We start from the raw sequence: 14,955 nt of genomic DNA, 5'->3' as shown, positions 1-14,955 counted from the left end.
TGTCCATGAAGTATGACCAAAACCCCAGTCCTGAGACTCATGCCGTCTGGCGAGCAATACCGGATTAGATCTCTAGATTTTCATGATAAAAATGGGTCATAAATATTCCTTAATTTCAGCTCAACTTTTAAATCCTTTCGAGTCTCAAGTCCTGAGGGGAGAGGATTGTTATAATAGCCTTAAATGCGGCTCAGGATGGACCCTCTATCTTATAGGCAGCTTTGAGCACTGCTTCTCACTCCCCTAGTAAGACTAAAAAGGTTCATAACTTTTGCAATTCCCTAAGCCTTCTGGTCAAAAAAATAAATAAATAAAAAAGGAATACCCTGGCCCTGTGTGTAGACATGATGTCCTGCTCGGCTCCCAAGATTAGAACATCACATATTATCTCCTCTCGTAGGACTTAAGACACTGGAGAGGTGGCCTAGCCACTAAGAGTGCTTGCTGCTCTTCCACAGGATCCTCGTTTGGTTCCCAGCACTCACACCAGATGGCTCACAACATCCTGTAACCCCTTCTCCAAGGGAGCCAACGCTGGTCTCCATAGATACTCACACAGACACCATACACGTAAATACATTTTTAAAACTTCTAGTCGGGCCCGTTCTTCACCTGGGCAAGGGACAGCCCTCACAAAGGCAGATTCACCTAAACCCATGGTAAGGAGATGGGGGATAAACTGACCCTAAGGCCTGCTTTAATATCTCCACCTTGGCCACATGGCCCAAGTAACTCTCGTTTCCTTCTTTCTGTCTTTTCCTTCCGGACACTGGCTAAAGCCTGGGGCCCTTTCCTTGACCCTCAGGGCCTTTTCCGTTCTATCCACACCCCTTCCTACCAAGAAGCTATTTGATGAGCCCAATGGCTATGTCCGCCTGCCTTCATGGACTCCACTGGGAAAGCCATGAGTTTCTCTCTTCCTCTTCCCCGTGGCCTTTCTCCTGACTGCCGCCAACGTTTACAGCTTGCCTGCTCTGCCTTATCTCTCTCCTGTGTGGCACGAGAGATGGAACCCTGGAACCCAGAGCTTTATGTTCTACCACACTATCACATCCTCGTTCTGTCTCTGACTCACCTCTAGATCTCTCTGTGCCTGTCTCTGTCCTTTCCCCTCTCCCTCCCCCTCCCTCTCCCCTCCCCTCCCCCTCCCCTCCCCCTCCCCCTCCATTCCTCTCCACCTCACCTTCCTCTACCTTCCTCCTCCCCCTCCCCTCCCTTCCCCTCCCTCTTCCCTGTCCCTCTGCCCCTACCCTCTCTGGAGTCTACAACCAGTCTGGTATTATCTCTCCTGAGATCAACAAATTTCAAGAGGGCTGGCCTCTCAGATCTGGGCTCTCACTTCCTGTTCCTCCCTGTTCTCAGTATCACAGACCCCTCACCTCCATTCTCAGGGTCACCTGAAGCACAGGCCTCTTGCCTCTCAACCAGACTTCCCAAAGGTATGGAACCTGTGGGTCTGAGGGCAGGCAAGGGAAGGAGCCCGTTCCATCACTCAGATTCCCCTAGCCAGCCCTGATCCACCGTATCTGCACAGCACCAAGCTGCCTACCACCTGTCTGTCACCTGAGGCCTGGCCCCAAACTTCCCCAGGCATCTCTTGACACCCCTCCCCCTCCTCACCTCTCCCCTCCATCACTGCTCACACTTCCTCTTCACTTCTGGAGCAGAGAGCTGTGTGAGGGCCTCCTAGACCCAAAGGAAGAGACCCGCCATCACATTTCACCTACAAAGCGGCCCCTCCCAATCTTCTGCCAAACTAAAAGCTACTTATGGTTACAGAGAAATACTGGCACTCCACGGGGGTGGGGGTGGGGGGTTGGGGAGTATATAAGCAACTGTCGTCCCTGTGGCTCACAATAGTACTTTTACCTCCACTGTAAAGCTTTCTCAAATTTTCACCCAGAGCATGTGTATTAACTTGAGAGAGAGAAAGAGAGAGAGACAGAGAGAGACAGAGACAGAAAGACAGAGACAGAGTGACAGAGACAGAGACAGAGAGAGACAGAGTCAGAGAGACAGAGAGAGAGGACAGAGAGAGACAGAGAGACAGAGAGAGAAGAGATAGAGACAGAGACAGGGAGAGAGCTCCGTACCTGTGAGCACATGGTGACAGTGTGATTGTCACCTCAGGGGCTGTTTGGCACTATCTAGAGATACTCCTTATTGCCACAACTGGAAAGAGGTTGTGGCCTAAAGTGAGTAGAGGCCATGTAGGTTGGTAGCACTAAGGTGAGACACCCTACCATGTGGGCCATTGGGTATCAGGAGTAGTAAGTTAGCCCAAGTACCCTGTCAGGATTACATGCCCAGCATTCAGGAGATCGAGACAAGGGGATCTCAGGTTTGAGGCCAGCCTGGCCATGGCTATCCACATGTGCTATGGCACACAAGAATCCACATATATGCATACTAACTAATTAACAACTAAGAGTAGGACCAACTAGGAAAGTCTATTCCCTTCACTTTAGCAGAATAACATCAGCCTCAACTAGGAAATACCAAGCATTGTGCTTCTAAGGACCTCTGTAGGGTATGAAAATTTTTAATTTTTACTGCATTTATTATTATGATTGTGATTGTGTGTGTGTGTGTGTGTGTGTGTGAGAGAGAGAGAGAGAGAGAGAGAGAGAGAGAGAGAGAGAGAACGAGGAGGAGGGGGTTACATGAACATGTTTGAGAGCTGAGGACAACTTTGTAGATGCACTTCGCTCCTCCCCATTCACACGGGTTCTGTGGCTCTAACTCAGGGCCCCAGGCTTGTATTAGTGACAGCCTTCATTTGCTGAGCCTTCTCACTGACCCCTGTCATCCCTCTTTCAAGGATGTGGTGTGGTAGGGTAGCCAATATGCCCAAAGAGAGGAGTTGACAGACCCAACGTACACTGAAGTAAAGCTAAGAGTGCGCTGGCAGGCAGGCAGGCAGGCAGGCAGGCAGCTCTCACCAGCGTTCATTCCCACACAAGACTTCATCCTCCTCTTGCAGAGCAGAGAGGAGCTAAAGGAAACACAAGGCTTGCCTGAAGCAACTCGTCCTAAACAGTAAAGACCTTTCCTGCATTTTCTTTGAGGAAATGTTTTGTTGATGGTGGTGGTGATCATTGGTTAGGGGTTTGTTTTTGTTTCTTTGGTTGGTTGGTTGGTTGGTTGGCTGGTAGGTAGCTTGAGACTCGATGTCACTCTGTAACCCAGGCTGCCCTAAAACTCACGATTCTCCTGCCTTGGCCCTAGACCCTGGAGTGCAGCCATGTGTCATGAAACCCTCAGCAATTTTGTGTTTTGTAGACCGAACTTCATGCCTAGTAAAAATCAACCACAAAAGTAACAGTAATCATATATTTAGCGATGTATTTTTTGTTGTTCTTTTTGTTTCTTTTTTCATGCTTTTATTGTTGTCGTTTTACATTTATTTATATGTTTGTTTGCGGGGGTTCCTGTCGGGCTGCACGTACATGGAGGTCAGAGGAGAATTCGTAAGAACCACTCTGTCCTTGCACCATGTGGGGTCCAGGGAGCCAGCTCAAGTCAGGTTTGGGTACAAGGACCTTTATCTGCTGAACATCATCCAGGCCCTTATTTGTTTCTTCTTTGTCTATTTGTTTTATTAAAACTGCATCTTTAAATATCAAAAGAGAGGAGTCCACCCCAGACAGCTCCAGGGTGAGTCTTACTAAGTGTTTGCAGAAGCATCCACACTAATTTTATATGATCTCTGAGAGGGGCAGGAGGAGAAGGAAAAGAATAGTTCCTGATTTACTTTATGATGCTAGCCTGACCCCCTTCCAGGCAAAGACCACACAGAAGAACTTCACCCAGCCAACGGGGAGGAGCCACAGCCCAGCCCTGTCCTCACCAGCAGCCACAGGACTTAGTTCCCTTCCCCCTCAGCGACCCCAACTCAGGTAAAGCCACATCCTTGACTCCACCACAGAAACTTCAAGATGAATCGGCCCGAAGCAAAGGAGTGGGTTCCTCAAGTGTCTCCACAGAGGGTTGTGTGAATAAAGAACGGTGCACACCAAAAGAATGGAGAGGGTTTCTGGAGGGGGACTGTCACACTTAGTTGTCACATTTAGATGGCTATAGGATGCCTCCACTTTATAAATTACATTGCTCGAAGGATGTAATTCAGAGCAAGCTTTAAGGATTAACTAACGTGTAAAGGTTGAGTAAAGCTTAAAGATTAAGTTGGAAAAAAAAAAAGAGAATAAGCTGGCTTATCTATTTCTCTTTTATGAATGAAATTATCAGGTGTTTTTACACCGTCACACTCATGCTGGCCATGAGCTTACCTGTTAGTGTTCTTCTCGTCCTGGTTTGAGATGCCCTAAGAGAACACTCGGTGAGCAGTCTTGGTTTTATCAGCTGCACTGAAACTTCCTGTCTCTCATCATCAGGAAACAAACTAGATCCCAGGGCAAGGTGCTTCGTTCCTTCTGTGTTTCCTTGATCTCCTGTCTGTCTTTCTGCCCTGCCTTGTGACCACTGATCATATCCTCAGTAATATAGACGCAGAGAACCCCTAACAATGTCCTAACGGAGAGCCAGGCACAGTGGCATACACATGTAATTCTGGCGTTTGGAAGCCCACACAGGAAGCTTGTGAGTTACAGAGCAACCTGACCAGCACAGTGAGACCTTTGTCCCAAAGAAAGAAAAAGAGGAGACTAAAATCATTCAATATAAAGTCATCTTTGGCAGAATTCAACATCCATTTGTGAGACTAAAAAGAAACCTCCGAAAAAAATAGGAATAGAGGGGAAATTTTCTAACTTGATATTCACCCACAGGGAACTACATAGTGACTTGTATGACAAATGTGACACTTAATGGTGGGAAGGTTTCCTCTAAGACCAAGAACATAGCAACAGTAGCTTCTCCTCCCTCTTGGTGCTCGGGACCTACCTCAGGGCCTTCAGAGAGGTTGCTCAGTGCATTCAGTATAGGCTTTTCTTGCTGCTTAATATTGAACACGGGACCTTGGGAAGGCTAAGGAAGTGCTAACTCTCCTCTGAGCTATTCATAGCACAACCCAAAAGTACAAGGGGTTGAATTTGGTGCATGTGCATGTGCACGATTTGTGTGTGGTGTGTGAGTGTGTTGTATGTGAGTATGAGTGTGTGTGTGTGTGTGTGTGTGTGTCTGTGTATAGATTGTGTTAGGGATCAAATGCAATATCCCATACATGCTAGCTAAGCAAGCTCCCTCCCATGAGCTAGACCCACAACTCTATATATATTTAGATAAATAAACGAATGGATGGATGGATGGATGAACAGATGGACAGATGGACAGATAGACAGCAGACAGATTAGAAAGGGTAAAAAATCTTCTCTTTGAAGAAGCGATTCATAAAATAAAATTAGGTTGCTGGGTATGGTCATTCATATCTTTAATGCCAATGTTTAAGAGACAATTTGAGGGTTGGGGATTTAGCTCAGTGGTAGAGCACTTGCCTAGCAAGCACAAGGCCCTGGGTTCAGTCCTCAGCTCAAAAAAAAAAAAAAAAAGAGGCCAGCCTGGCCTACACAGTGAATTCTAGGCCAGCCAGGGTTACATAATAAGATTCTGTCTATAAAAAGAAAAATTGTCACCAGGTTGTCCAGGCATGGTTTCTGTCTCTGTCTGTCTGTCTGTCTGTCTGTCTGTCTCTCTCTCTCTCTCTCTGTGTCTCACACACACACACACACACACACATACACACACACGTACACGCACACACATACATGCACACATAACACACATATACACAATACATATACATATACACAACACACACATACATATACACAACACACACACACACACACACACACACACACACACACACACACTTGTCTTCCTCATACTTAGAAGGCTGGAGAATCTCAGACCAGCTTGGACTGTGTAAAAAGACCTGACCTTAAATAAAAAAAAAAAAAATGTGGGGGCTGGGGATTTAGCTCAGTGGTTAGAGCGCTTACCTAGGAAGCGCAAGGCCCTGGGTTCGGTCCCCAGCTCAGAAAAAAAAAAAAAAAAAAGAACCAAAAAAACAAAAAACAAAAAACAAAAAAAACTATGGGCTGGAGAGATGACTCAGTGGTTAGGAGCACTGACTGCTCTGCCAGAGGTCCTGAGTTCAAATCCCAGCAACCACATGGTGGCTCACAACTATCTGTAATGAGATCTAATGCCCCTTTCTGGTGTGTCTGAAGACAGCTACAGTGTCCTTATATATAATAAATAAATAAATAGGGTTGGGGATTTAGCTCAGTGGTAGAGCGCTTGCCTAGGAAGCGCAAGGCCCTGGGTTTGGTCTCCAGCTCCGAAAAAAAAAAAAAAAAGAACCAAAAAAATAATAATAATAAATAAATAAACCCTTTTTAAAAATCTCAATGTTTTTATTTTTAATTTTTTAAATGTGATCTAATGACAAGGGGCCCACTGTCCAGAGAAGTTGGAACACTGCTCCGTGTGAAATAAAGTATACATGTAGAAAGTGGAACGGGAGAGGAGTGTGGACACCAACTGAGGGCGGCAGTTACCTCGGGATCCGGAAGGAGCCGGAGACATGAGACATTTCCCAGTGCTGACCAGAACAGAATATGCCAGCCAACACAAACATCCAGTCGACTGGGCAAACATATTCCTTGCTGATGGAGGATGTTTCGAGGGGCAGACACCATACCACAAAAATAAGCCCTCCAGGAGATCCAATTTCCTTCGCTCTGCTCTGTATTCATCAAATCATTTCGGATCTTAATTTGATTTCTGATGGCTTCCTCAGTGGAAAAGAAGGAGCTGGGGAGACCGGTCCACTAAATGATTATGTTTCCTTCGCTTACAACCCTCCCATGGTTTTGTGGAATTGGATATTTTATTCTAAATTATGTTCTCTCGAAGGCATAATAGTATTTTCCTCCCAACAAGAACATAGTCCTGCTGGGCTTGGTGGCACACACCTGTAATTCCACCTACTCTGGAGGCTCCAGCAGTCGGATTGAGAGTTCAAGGCTGGCGTGGACTACATAATAAGACCCTGTTTCAAAACAAAGAAAAGAAATAGACTATAATCCGTCCTTGAAAACAAAGGGATTAAACCGGCATCTTTTTTTTTTTTTTTCTTAAACAAGGTCTTAGGTTCCTCACTATTTCTGGCTGGCTTTGAATTTGTTATATATAGCAATGTACGTAGCGGGAGATGAGCTTGAAATTCTGATTGTCCTGCCATTCAAGCTCTTGGGAGGCAGAGGCAGGAGGAGCACTATAAGTTCAGGACCAGCTCTATCTGTTGGTATTCTGTCTAAGCTCCACCCCCACCGCTACCTGGCAACAGCCAGGTATGCTCCGCCCCACGGTTGCCTGGCAACAGCTAGCTGTGTCTGACTATAAAAGGGGCTGCTTGCCCCCTCTTCTTTTTTTTTTTTTTTTTTTTTTTTTTTTTTTTTCTTTTTCTTTTTTTCGGAGCTGGGGACCGAACCCAGGGCCTTGCACTTGCTAGGCAAGCGCTCTACCACTGAGCTAAATCCCCAACCCCTTCCCCCCTCTTCTTGCTTTTTGTTCTTTTCTTCTCTTCTCATTTACCCTCTTGCCTGTCCCTTCTCTCCGGATCTCCCCACTCCCTCCACGTGCCCATGGCCGGCCTTTCTTCTCTTCTTCTACTCTTCTTCTCTCATTAAACTTTTCCGAGTAGAACCATTGTTGACTTGGTGTGCTTTGTCTGGGACGCAGGCCGAGATTTAAACCCCAACACAATCTACATAGCAAGTTCCAGGTCAGACTGTTGCTGTTAGAGTTGTTGCTGCATACTTTTTATATCATTTAGCCATTTTACATCACCTGTCTCCAATAATTCTTACTTTTGTAACATTTCTTTTTGCAAAAATAAAAGCACGATTTATTAGCCAGGATGATCATAGACTTGGGGTTCTTCGGTAAGGTAAAGCCTTTGGGGTTTTTTCTTTGTTTGTTTGTTTTTGTTGTTGTTGTTGTTGTTGTTTAAAGATTTATTTATTATATATAAGTACACAGTCGCTGACTTCAGACGCGCCAGAGGAGGGCATCCGATCCCATTACAGATGGTTGCGAGTCACCATGTGGTTGCTAGAATTTGAACTCAGGACCTCTGGAAGAGCAGTCAGTGCTCTTAACCGCTGAGCCGTCTCTCCAGCCCCAAAGCCTTCATTTTTTGAGTTAATTTGCAACCTTAAAATGTTGTATAGAAGAAGCCTAGTTTCTTGGGTTAATATGATGAGATTATTTCTAAACATTATATTTTTCAAAAAATGCAAGCTAATGACCAAAAAAAAAGGGGGGGGGGGAATGAGATGCCAAACTCCCTCAAGTTAGAGTAAAAAATAGTACAATGTTGTAAAGTAGTGAAAAGCTTTCCTATAATTTTTAAAAAACATTTCTGTGATTCTTGGGAAATTGCACATATTTTGATCACATCCCCATACCTGCCATACTCCTGATCCATCCCCAATTCTCTACCCTCTTCATCTGTTGTTGTTGTTGTTGCTGTTTATTTAACAGGATCTCACCAGATACAGCCCTGGTTAGCCTGGAACTCACTGCATAGACTAGGCTGATCTTGAATTAACGGAGAGCCGCCTGCCTTTGCTTCCCACATTCTGATTAATGATATCCACTTCGTCTTGCCTGAGCCCCGTAGGCCGGGAGCGGGACATGGCTTGGGTTGGAAACCAACCTCAGTGTGGTATTTAACCATCCTAGTCCTGAGGCTCGAGGTGACACACTAGAAGGTCAGTGGACTGCCCTGGGAATAATAGTCTGCTTTCTGGTGAGCGGCCCTTAGGCAGCTGAGAGCCAGCACAGAGAGATTAGGTACTCAAGTGACAACCTCATGTGGTGGCCAGGCCTCCTGTCAGGGTCATCTTCTCTGGTAACTAAATCATTCAAGGCATGCCTGTGCCCGGGGCAGTAAAATCAGTGTGAACCCTGGAAGCAAGGAACAGTGGCACACATCGCTGTAAGCCCAGGACTTGAAAGGAGAGAGAATGCTGTGCTTTGAAGCCATCTTGGAGCATCCAGGCAGCCTGGGCTGTGGAACAAGACTCTTATTTTTTTAGGGCTCCTATTGACTAACCTGTTTATCCCAACCACTACCCTTTAAAAGAGACTGCATCGGCCATAGCAGGTATATTACTGCTTTGATTGTTCTATTACTGAAAAAAATAAAATAAAACCTCCCCCTGGGTAGTAGGAAAGGAACCCAGGGCCTCACACATGGCTAAGCTAAGCACACATTTATGCAGACACTACTACCTACCTCTGAGTTAGGGTTTCTCTTGTTGCAATGAAACACTGTGACCAAAAAGCAAGCTGGGGAGGAAAGGCTTTATTTGAATTACGTGTCTATCACTGAAGGAAATCAGGACAGGAACTCAAACAGAGCAGGAACTGGAGCTGATGCTGAGGCCATGGAGGGTGCTGCTTACTGGCTTGCTCCTCCTGGCTTGCTCAGCCTGCTTTCTTATAGAACCCAGGGACCACCAAGCTCAGGGATGTCTCCACCCACAATGAGCTGGGCCCTCCCCCATTGATCACTAATTAAGAAAATGCCCTACAGCTGGATCTCATGGAGGCGTTTCCTCATCGTTGGGGTTCTCTCCTCTCTGATAACTCTAGCTTGTGTCAAGTTGACATAAACACTATCTAGTTCAGCACCTCAACACAGAATGATGGTAAGTTTTCAGTAAAGAGATTGAGTATAGAGTGACAGGTATCATATCAAACTAAATGAAGATGATTTTGCTAGATGATTCTTTTCCTTAGTAAGGCAGAAATTGGGGCCTGAGAGATGTTTCTCAGGATCAAGGCAGCTGATGCCAAGATTGACAACCAGAGTTCACTCCCAGGAACCCACAAACAGAAAACCTGCTCCCACAGTTTCCACCTCCGCATGCTTGCTGTGGCACACGTTCTCTCTCTCTCTCTTGTCTCTCTGTCTCTCTCTGTCTCTGTCTCTCTCATATACACACAAACCCACAAATGAAAATAGACACATGCAACAAAAAATAGAAGCACGACACAGACACACACATCGAGACATAAATAAACACTCTTGTAACCTCAGCTTCAGTGAAAACTCAAGGGAATAAAGAGTGGGACACAAAATTCTCTGGCCTCCGTACACACATGCACAAGGGCACACTCGTGTGCCATGTTCACACACATATATATGCATGTGCACACACATTCACACACATACATATATACGACACTTACACAAATGCATGCACACACAAGCACACATGCTCACACACACATACAAACATACACATAAATATAGTCACACACATAAGCATATGCATACATATATGCGCACACACACACACATGCACACACACACACACACACACACACACCACACACACACGCACGCACATATATACACATAGAAAGGAAGGAACCCTGCAGCTGATGGTCAGGACGTAGGCACCCTAGGTCACTGCTCGTCGTGAAATTTGGAGATTGTTTTTCTTTTCCTCTGGCATCGTTTTCCATTCCTGCTTATCAGTCCCAAAAGCCGCAGCCATTACGACATTACATCACGATGGGCATATTACAATTTCCTAGATTACATCTTATCTGACATTAGTTACATTTTAGGGTGCTTGCTTCCTGCCACTTTAATTTCATAAGTAGACTATCTCCGGATCACAGAAGAGGATGAACCAGCAACTTCCACTCACTCCCCCAGCGCCATTTCCAGAAGCTAACATTTTCTTCGCGGGCCTCGGTTTCAGGGCACATTATCTGTTGGCTCCGTGGCTTTTCGTCCATTAGCCATAATAAGCGATGATAGCGTTCTGTTCTTCGGGTATTTTGAGTATCTGGCATGAGGGGAGCTTCAAGCAGGGTCTACGTCCAATTGTTGTCTTGATGGCAAAGGGAGCTTTGCAAGAGATGGGTCATCAAATCCTGATGTTACTGTTATTAGCTTGAAGAAAAGGAATTACATGTCACGTAGGGGGACATTAAAGATACAACTGTAATATTACCATAAAATGCTTAATGTTATAGAGTATAAAGAGGAAACACAGAGTTTTTACAAAATGTAACTGACTCATTCCCTATCACTGATAAGGTTTGGTTTGTTTGTTTGTTTGTTTTTGTTTTTTAAGAAGAAGAAAAAGGAAAAAGAAAACGAGCCTAAATCAGGTCTATGGAGGGCACATAAATTTAAATTGATGTCTAATGACCGTCTAGCATCATGGGAGATGAAAAGAACCCTATTTCAGTTGCACAGAAAACCTACTGCTGTATCAGTCAGCTATCCGTTACTAAAACAAGTCTCTGGAACGAACCTTACTAAGAGGGAAGGTTTAATTGGGTTCTCGGTTTTGAAATTTTGGGGTAGGACACTCTCTGCTGCTTTGGGCCTATGGCAAGAGAGCTGTTTTTGGCAGAACTTTACCTCACGGCCAGCTCTAAAAGAGGAAAAAAAGAAGGGGTGACTTTAAATAGATGTGCAAGGACTGGAAGGTCATCTACAAGGTTCCCCTCCTTAAAGCTCCATTGTAAGGCCAGCTCTGAGGAGGTCAAGTCAGGAGTGTCAGGTGTTGGTTCATCGGGTATATAGATAGTGAGCTCAAGGCCAGCCAAGGAGACATGGGACTGCATCTCAAAAAGAATAAAAAAGGTTCTACCATCCAGAATGCCTTCCCACAGACAAGGGGCCAAGGACTGTAACACATGATCTCTTGGGACAGCCATCTAAACCACAGCAATCCTGTTATAGCTCTTTTTTTTTTTTTTTTAAGATTTATTATTTAACATATGTGAGTACACTGTTGCTGTCTTCAGACACACCCGAAGAGGGCATCAGGACTCATTCCAATGGTTGTGAGCCACCATGGGGTTGCTGGGAATTGAACTCAGGACCACTGGAAGAACAGCCAGTGTTGTCTGTTCCAGCACTTGACAAACCCTAGAGAAATAGTGGGACAAGGCACTGTGGCATACACCATTGGCCGCAGCGCTGAGAAGGCAGAGGCAGGTGGATCTGTGTGAGTTGGAGACCAGCCTCACATTCATAACAAGTCCCATGCCATCTGGGCTACACAAGTAAGATCTGTCAAGAAAGGGCGGGGCGGGGTGGGGCGGGGCAGAAAGAGGAATAGGAGGTGGAAGTATGGTGATGTAGCTCAGTTGGTAGAGCGAGTGACTACTACTGAGGAAGCCCTGAGTTCCCTCCCTGGCCTCACGAAAACCAAGGGGATGGGTTTGCCTGAGACTCCAACACTCAGAAGACAGAACATCAGAAGTTCAAAGTCACCCTGAGCCACAGAACCTTATCCGAAATAAAATATAATAGGGCTGGAGATGGTTCGGTGGGTAAGAGACCTGGATGCTCTTCCAAAGGATCTAGATTCAATTCCCAACACCTACACGACAGCTCACAACTGTCTGTAAATCCAGTTCCAGGGGAATCCAACGCCCTCCTACAGACATTCATGCAGGCCAAACACCAACGCTCAAAGGATTTAAAATAAATATATTTTTTAAATTATCTTTTTAGTTCTCTCTAGTTCTATTCCTCCTGTGGTTCTACAGACCCCCATATTTAGGCCAACTGTTTGCAAGACTTATGTTCCAGATGTTTTAGGGGAAGAGGAAGCCTTTTTATTCCCTGTATGTGGGGGAAAAGCTGAACATTTTCCATGGATATTTTACAAAATGGGGTTGCGAAATCTGCCTGAGCAGAAAATTTGTATTTTATGTACGAAAGATATTAAAGATACATTCTGCGTATTACCTACTGGGAATAAAGTAGTACCTGTTAGACGCAGCCATTTCATGCCTCTGAATTTCAGTGGCTGAATTCAGAGAAGTGGAGGGAATCCTGAAAATTACAAAGCATGTCCAGATAAAAGTAGTAATCAGAAGGCCGGATTATTTTAAGTTCCTCCAAACACACAGAGTGCAACAAGCCACTCGTTCATGTTGTGAGGGATACCCGGGTGGGAGGACGAGTGTCGAGTGTAACCATGGCAATAGACAATCTTGTGGTATCTAAAAGTTCAGCTAAATGGAGGACAGCATCAATCTGTCAAGTACTGCATGGACTCAATGCCCCTTCCTTCATCTCAGAGGGACGAGAAGACTGGAGGTCATGTTTCTCAGACTCTTGCAGTAGGATGCTGGATACACTGAGACTTGGCCTTCTCTGAAAGGGACAGTGGGTAAGCGGGCTTACTCTGTGTGTGTGGCGGGGGAGGGGCATAGCGCTTCCCACCCTGTGAACACCACTTCACTGAGTGTGAGGCAGGGAGGGAAATTCAACCGAGGCAGACGCTCTTCCGATTCCATTCCACGGGTAATTTATAATCAAAATTCCAGGCTCACAGGAGTACGGTTCAAGGATAGAACATGCACTTATAACGGGCAAGGCCCTAGGCTCAACGACAAGGGTTGGGTGGGGTGAGACAGGAAGTTTGCTAAAAATACAGTGCATCCAGGTGTGGTGGTGTAAACCTCTAATCCCATCACTCAGGAGATAAAGACATGAAAATGATAGGTGAGTTCAAGGCCAGCCTGGCCAGCATGTTCCAGGACAGTCAAGGCTGCAGAGAGGGACCCTGTCTTTAAAAAGCAACTGGATGAAAACAAAAAACGAAGGCTCAGTTGAGCCTGGTGTGGTGGTTCACACCCAGCACTCAGGAGGCAGAGATTCGAGGGTCATACATGAGTTCCAGGTCAGCCTGGACTTCTTAGCAGGACCTTGTCTCAAAAACCAAAAGAAGAGGAACTCTAATGGAGTTGGGTGTGCATACGTGAGTCATCAGACTCACTCCTATAATCCCCGCCCTCCTCAGGCCAACTCGGAGAATCACATGAATTCCAGGAGAGCCCTGGCTGCTGAGCGAAACCCGATATTAATAAAAAGTGAAAAGAAAGCACAGGACAAAAGTTCAGTGGGAACCCAACTTCCATTCCTTTGTGTCAGTCTAAGCACCGAACGCCCGAGTTAAAGAAAGCTCTTGCTCCTGGAACCCTCTAGAACGGCTTCTATTCCCAACATGAATGCGTGTTTCCTCTCGTGCTCAGACATTTTAAGATTATAAGGATGAATAAGGGACTCGACCTCAGATGAATCCTTTGAAGGGCAAGTTGAATGGAAGAGAAAGAGAAAAAAGGTGGCTGGGGCATCATGTCACAAATGGTGGCTCGAGAGCATGTGACGATTGAAGAGGAACAAAACCACCGCCTAAAGTTCCTTTGAAACGCGTCACGCAAGACTTACTGCCATCTCAATTCTCATTTCGGGAGAATTCCTCGGGCTGGGATTTGATTTCCGGAACATCCCTCTAATACACACTAATCCCTTTTATTTGCTGAAAGAACAGGTACAAAGCCTTTGATTAGACAATGACCCTTAGCTACACGTAAAGAACCTATTTCCTTCCCGGCATACTGATTCCTCAAATGTGCGTAGCAACTGGTAGAAAACTTCCAGTTGTTAGCAAGTGGGAGGGTCCTTTACCGGCTACTTTTTACTCTGAAAATCTTTTCAGACATAGATGTATGGACATCAGCAACCATCCGTACCCTCACCGGAAAGTCCACCCTTATAATTTCCTTTTTCGCTCAACAATTTAAATCACAGACCTGGTAATGACATTGCCCCTGAAAAGACTTCAACGTGTAATTCCAGAGGACAAGAATGGTCTTCTACACAACCCACAAATACACATAAAACACACACACACACACACACACACACACACACACACACACACACACACTAAATAATGTATTAATAGAAAACATTCTAGCTCCTTCATTGGTTGTCTGGCCCATGTTCCCTCAGGAGAATATTCTTTTTAGGTAAATAAATTCACTTTAAAGATGCAAGGTGACTGAAAGAGAAAAACTGACAGATAACAGAGCGAGAAAACACTGTCGAGGTGAAGACACAGCAAAGAATGGCCAGAGTGGGGCCATGCAACT

Source organism: Rattus norvegicus, chromosome 17 (genome assembly GCF_021556685.1).
Source record: "Rattus norvegicus strain SHRSP/BbbUtx chromosome 17, alternate assembly SHRSP_T2T, whole genome shotgun sequence".
Lineage (NCBI taxonomy): Eukaryota > Metazoa > Chordata > Mammalia > Rodentia > Muridae > Rattus > Rattus norvegicus.
Note: the sequence above shows the minus strand (reverse complement) of the source record.